Raw genomic sequence first — 6,113 nt, 5'->3', positions numbered from 1 at the left:
CCTTACGTGTCTAAGTGCTTCAAGACCAAACTAATAAAATGTGTAAGTGGCATGCTATTTGGGAAATGGCTGAGGTACCTTCAGGCTCTGCCACCTGGTCAAGCTCCTGGCTTGGACTTAGGAAGGGTTTCATTGTGGACTATGGGCAGAGGCTAGGGGTTTACTTGTACCAACTGCTGTAGCCCTATTCTTGCTGACCCTGTGATTCCTTGGAATTGAATTTGACCTTTATCTGACTAGTTCTTTCCCTTTGTCCTAGACCAGACTGCCTGATGTATGGAACCCCCTTTCTGCCACACTCTTGCTCTGATTTTCCCATTTTTTAAAAAAAACTTCTAGATGGAATGTCACCGAGTTGAGGTCTGTGTCACAGAAGGTAACAAAAATTATGTTCATCAGGCCAGCCAGTTACCTGGTGGTTAAAGTGGCTGGATCCCATATGCTCAACTTCAGTTTGAGTCCCAGACCTGGAGGCTTAAGGAACAGGCTGAGTGAACATGATTATGTGCCCAAAATCTCAAGAGGAACCTGGAGGAGAGGGATTGTAGCATGGCCATCCCCCTTGGGAAGTGATTTCTCACTTCACCTCTTTCTCTCCAGCAAGCTCACACATCCTATCACAAAATATGTATGTGTATGTGTGTGTGTGTGTGTGTGTGTGTGTGTGTGTGTGTGTGTGTGTATGCCTGTTAGTAGATCTAAAATAGGCAGCCCAGAGAACAGGCCTCAGAATACCTTTTTCATGTATATCAATATCCACTCTCCCTTTCTGTACATTTCAGCCCAGTGGCCATATCTTTAGCTTCGTGAGTGAAAACTTGTTTCTTAGATGCCTTTATCATATTGAGAAAAAGCTGTTTTTAAAATAGACACGAGACCCAAAGACTCGAGTGGAAATTGAAGTCATTTCTAACACCTTATAAATGAGATAATACCTGACAAGAAAAAATGAAACTCAAACTCTGTCAAGTCAGACAAAACCTCTTCAACAGGCTGTTTAAGTGATTTGTTCCTCATGAGCAAAGAGATGCTGCAAGCAAGAATAAAGCTCCAATGTTTCACAGATGTGTCTGCGAATGTGAATACGCAATCATTGTTTTTGTGTCTCTGGCAAAGAGGCCAGAGCGGAGATGGCAGAAATGGCCAAATATGAATTTGTCTTGATCCTTCTAAGTAGCTATTAACATAACGTTTGTTGTGGGTTTTTATAGAAAAAAAAAACAATCTCTTATAGCAGTGGAGTTTGTGCAAAACGAGGAAATTTCTAAATAAACCCAGCTTGCTTCTTTTCTTATGCACATTTTAATACACATCTGCTTGGCAGGAAACCACATTGGGATTCAATATAAAGAGACATCAGAACAGAGGCCAGGCCTGTGGTGTGTGTTGGCGTGATAAGCAGACTGCGGGAGGTAGATTATACTGAACTGAGAAGAAAGGGAATGACTGAAGAGGAGTCATACAGAGATTCAAACAGGACAGCGTCCCAACCGGACAGAATTTTATAATAGCACTAAATCAGCAGCAAATGTTCTTCAAGGAAAAAACAAAGTACAAACCAAAGGGAAATACCAATAAACACTGGAATTCTTCGGCACAGTCAAGGTGACTGAAGGCAACATGGAGATGTTGAACTGTAGGCAGTGTCTCTGGGGCACGGAGCCATGACCTGGCATGACACTTCTCAAGTGGGGTTGCCAGAAAGGTACAGAACCCCCAGCTCAATTTGAATGTTGGTTAAATAATTGACTATATGTTAGCACCGGTTAAGTCTGATGCAATGTCTGGGACATAATTATACTAAAAAAAAATTATTCATTGTCCCAGATATTACATGAGAAATAATTTCATTAAAGGGATTTATTTTTTATCTGCCATTCAAGTTGAACTGATGTCTGTCTGCTAAATCTGGCAACCCTAACATGCAACCTTGATATCCCACCTGGTCCCAGTGGCCTGCTTGACATTCTCACTGAATGCCCATCCCATGGTGCCTCAACTGTCCTGAAGGACCACCTGTGTAGCTCTACTGCTACGCTGAGCCACCTTCTCACCAGCCACCATTAAGTTTATTCATTTACTTTCATGAGCAAGAGAAACAGGGAGAGAGATAGAGAAAAAGCACTCCCAACAGTGCTGACACTGCAATCCACTGTCAGCTTCAGCCAGCCCCTGGTGATGGGCATGCATGTGTACAGTGTATTCAGGGAGGTCTTTAGATGAGAACCTGGAACCTTCGCATGTGGATCAGCCTCCCAGAACATATCATTTTACCGTTGTGCCACTGTCTGGCCCCTCCATTCTTAGATTAAAACTTTGTCAGTAAGGGTGGCAAGCCTGTATATTTCAATGCTTCCTGGTCAATGCTTGGTAAAGACTTAGTGAAGGAAGAACAAAGTTTCAAGGTGTGGGCTTCTGGACTGAGAGAACAGTCTGGCCCCCAGCTTTGCCATTTGTTAGCTGGGTGACCTCAGGCAACTTACTTTACCTTGCTGACTCCATTCTCGCAGAGTAGCCAGAGCACAGTAACACCAAGCTCCCGGGACTGTCCTGAGGGTTACATGGAAAAATACCCACAGCAGCAATAACCACATAACAGTCAACAAATGACAGTGTAATTGGTGTCTCATGTGACGTCATTCTAGAACTAAAACAATTGGGAACTTCTGCAGCAAACGGCAAGTGCTGCCGGCTTCCACTTAGCAATGACTTCTGCTCTGACCTAAGCCTTTTTTCCCATGTTGACTCTTTTTTATAAAGGAATTGAAGTATGAATTTATTTTGGTGCCAAACAATTTTGAAATCCCTGTATAGTTTTTTTCACACTATGCATTTTCTGGTTAGTACGTGGATGGGAGACCACATTTTCTCTTTTAACCTCCTCATTTTCCAGAGGCTGTAACTGACTCTCACATTAAAAGAGTTGCCCAAGGCCACACAGGTACAAAGCAGCAAAACCAGGATTTGGTCACAGGCCATCCACCTGTGCCACCTACTGTTTGGATAATGCAGAATCAGTGAACAAAGCACTGTGCTTATATTTTTGGAGCCCTGGGTGTGTCTCGTAAATAAAAAGGCTCAGTTGGATCATTCTGAGGACAAAGTCTTCCCTTTGGGAAGCCCTTGGGAGCCCTTGGGAGCTCTAAATCCCCTGCCTATTTCCCGCTGAAGTAAGGGAAATAGAAGCTAAAATTAATTAAGGTCCAAAGAGGGTTTGATTTTTGAAGAGTTTTATAAAACTACAGAGGAGAACGGGTGTGATTTAGTAATTGAACTTTCCTGGTTGAATTATAATTAATAATTATATTCATTTACATATTTATTATTATAATGACTTTACTTAATTATAGTCTAGCATTATCTTCAGATTGTCCTTTGCTTCAAACAACTACATGAGCCATGTGATGACTCCATTAGATCAGCTGGTTGGTTAACAGATTTATCTGACAATCTTTTTGACCAATATTTACCAGGGGCATACTGACTGCCAAGTCCAGTCCTAGGCTCTGGGGTTAGAAGGATAGATCAAACAAGGCCGGATCTGCCTTCAAGGGTATGTCAGCTAATAAAATAATCATGCCTGTGAACTGCACTGTGAGAACAGCAACAGATGCTGCCAAGTCCCACAACTCTAGCAATGTCTTAGCATGATGGCATCTGGGAGGGAATCCATGCGTTGTTGAATCAATGAATCAGGAGATGAAACCACCAACCCATCTACCCATTTCTCTGTCTCAGGGTGAAAAGTCAAATAAGTGGATTCTGGTTAAACACTTAGACAGGAAAGACAGTCACCAGAAGCGGAAGCAGAGCAAATACCTTAGGGAGGATTTGGGCAGAAATCAGGGATGTTATGGTCACAGTCAGGGCTGGCTGCAGGGCATGTAGCCTTTGCTGTCACAGAGGTCCCCATGCATACAAAAGCCCTATGCTTATTTGAATGCTCTGCTATGCTATCTTAAAATTTTAATGCTTTTTGAACAATAGGCCCCTTATTTTCATTTTTCACTGGCCCCTGCCAATAATACCACCAATCCTGTTGCATTCTTTGCTGGTAAGAAGGATCCAATTTCAGGACAGCAAGCCTTTTATGGTAGAAGTGAGTGACCTGCAGTCCAATAAGGTAAAAGGGCCTTTTCCTGCGGCCATTTCATGAGTTAGTGGCAAGATGAGAAGGGGAGCACAGGTTTCTGACTCCTCCCCAGGGCTCTTTGCCATCTGAATAGGATTCCAACATATAAAGGAAAACACACTTTCTTTATCCTTGAGTGACTATTTACGATATACAAGATCCATGCCACTTATTTTCTTCCATATTCTTACTTTCTGTTTTCTATTTCTGCTATCATATATTTGATCTTCTTACTTCCCTATCACCATTTGTCCGGTGTTACTTTTTAGTGTGTTGGGATTTTTTGCTGCTTTCATGTGGATGTCTGTGTCCCCTCAAAATTCCTATGTTGAAACCTAACCCACAAGGTCACAAAGATGAATACAGTAGGCCACTCAGAAGTGACAGCACTCAGACACTAGAGGAATAGGTCCAGGGTGAGTTTTTCACAGCCATTCAACAACAAAAATTTGTTATGGGTGGAATTATGTAACCCAAAAGATGCTTAAGTCCTAACCCTCCCATACCTTTGACTGTGACCTTATTTAAGGGCCTTTGCAGATGACTGGGTGAAGATGAGGCCATGTAGGTGGCATGATTGGCATTGTGATCAAAAGGGGAAATTGGGGCAGAGACAGACACACCCATAGGAAGAACACCACATAAAGATTGGCATTACACTGCCACAAGCTAAGGGATGTCCAAAAGCTAGAAGAGAGACCTAGAACAGATCCTGCCCTAGGGCCCTCGAAGGGAGCAGTCTTCCTATGCTGATTTTGAACTTCTGGCCTCCGTAGCTGTGAAGAAACAAATTTCCATGATTTAAGTATAATTTATGGTATTTTGTTACAGCAGCGCTAGCAAACTAATATGGTGACAAAGGTCAAGTAGCTGGGACAGGCTAGAACACCCTTCCAGCTAAAAACACAGAAGTGTTTTCCTTTTGAGACCACAAAGCATGTAGAATTTGCCCATCACATAAGAGGGGTTTTCTGTGACCCCATTGTCCTTACCCCATTCTGGTCCTGCCCTGTTGTCATCACCTACAGAAGTCATGTGGAAAGATAATAAAGGAAGTACTCCTTATGAAAACAGAACAGGTTGAATTATGCAACATTCAGAACTGAGGGGGACAGGGGAAGTTTAAGGAAGAAATGGGGGACAAGCAAATTGGAAAAGTGGCATTTACAGTCAAGATTGGCTCTCACTTCTCCTGCTTGGGACTTTAACCCACAGCTATGTGAACATGTGGCAACTGGAAATGTATGGCAAAGGTGGGGGCTGGTGGGTGCTCAGAGGATTCAAAAGATGCCAAAGGAAAGCGAAGCCCAAATCATGGACTCTGGTCCAGCAGCATGAGCATCTCCTGGGAGCTCATTAGGAACACAGATCTCTGCCTGCCTGCCCTGGGCTTACAGGATCAGGAACCCTGGGTGGGGCCCAGCCATCTGCCTTGTAACAAGGCCCCAGAGGATTCTGACATACTAGAGAGTTTGAGGGGCATCTTTCTGGGGAAGGCACAGAAGGGAGAGAAGTAGAGGGAAAAGGAAGCAAGATCCAAAGTAATGCTTCAGACACTACTTTGTCTGAAGTCTGTCAAATCACACTTTCAAAAAAAGTCCAGCTGAAAGAGGAAACCATCAATGATTCCATGTTCCATTTTAACGTGTACATTATTTGATCTTTCAACATGGAGCCGAGGCCATTCACTGACCCTGGGAGTAGGGCAGCAGTATCCTCCACCTTTCTTCCATGGACCACATCCACAGTCCCAGCAATTTCAGGAATGGCTGCAAAGCAGTGAGTAAAGAATTATTCTACATTTTACCATTCTGTATTTTCCCAGCCCTTTCCAGTTCATGGCAATAGCTTTAGTGATTCTCCTTTAAACTCATTAGTATTTATAAAGTTGGTTTATGCATTTTATAGTATACTGTCTTTTGTTTTGCTTCATTAAAATAAGTTACTGGAGCTTGGTAAATTAACTACTCAAGTAACAGAA

Source organism: Tupaia chinensis, unplaced genomic scaffold, assembly GCF_000334495.1.
Source record: "Tupaia chinensis unplaced genomic scaffold, TupChi_1.0 Scaffold142808_1, whole genome shotgun sequence".
Lineage (NCBI taxonomy): Eukaryota > Metazoa > Chordata > Mammalia > Scandentia > Tupaiidae > Tupaia > Tupaia belangeri.
Note: the sequence above shows the minus strand (reverse complement) of the source record.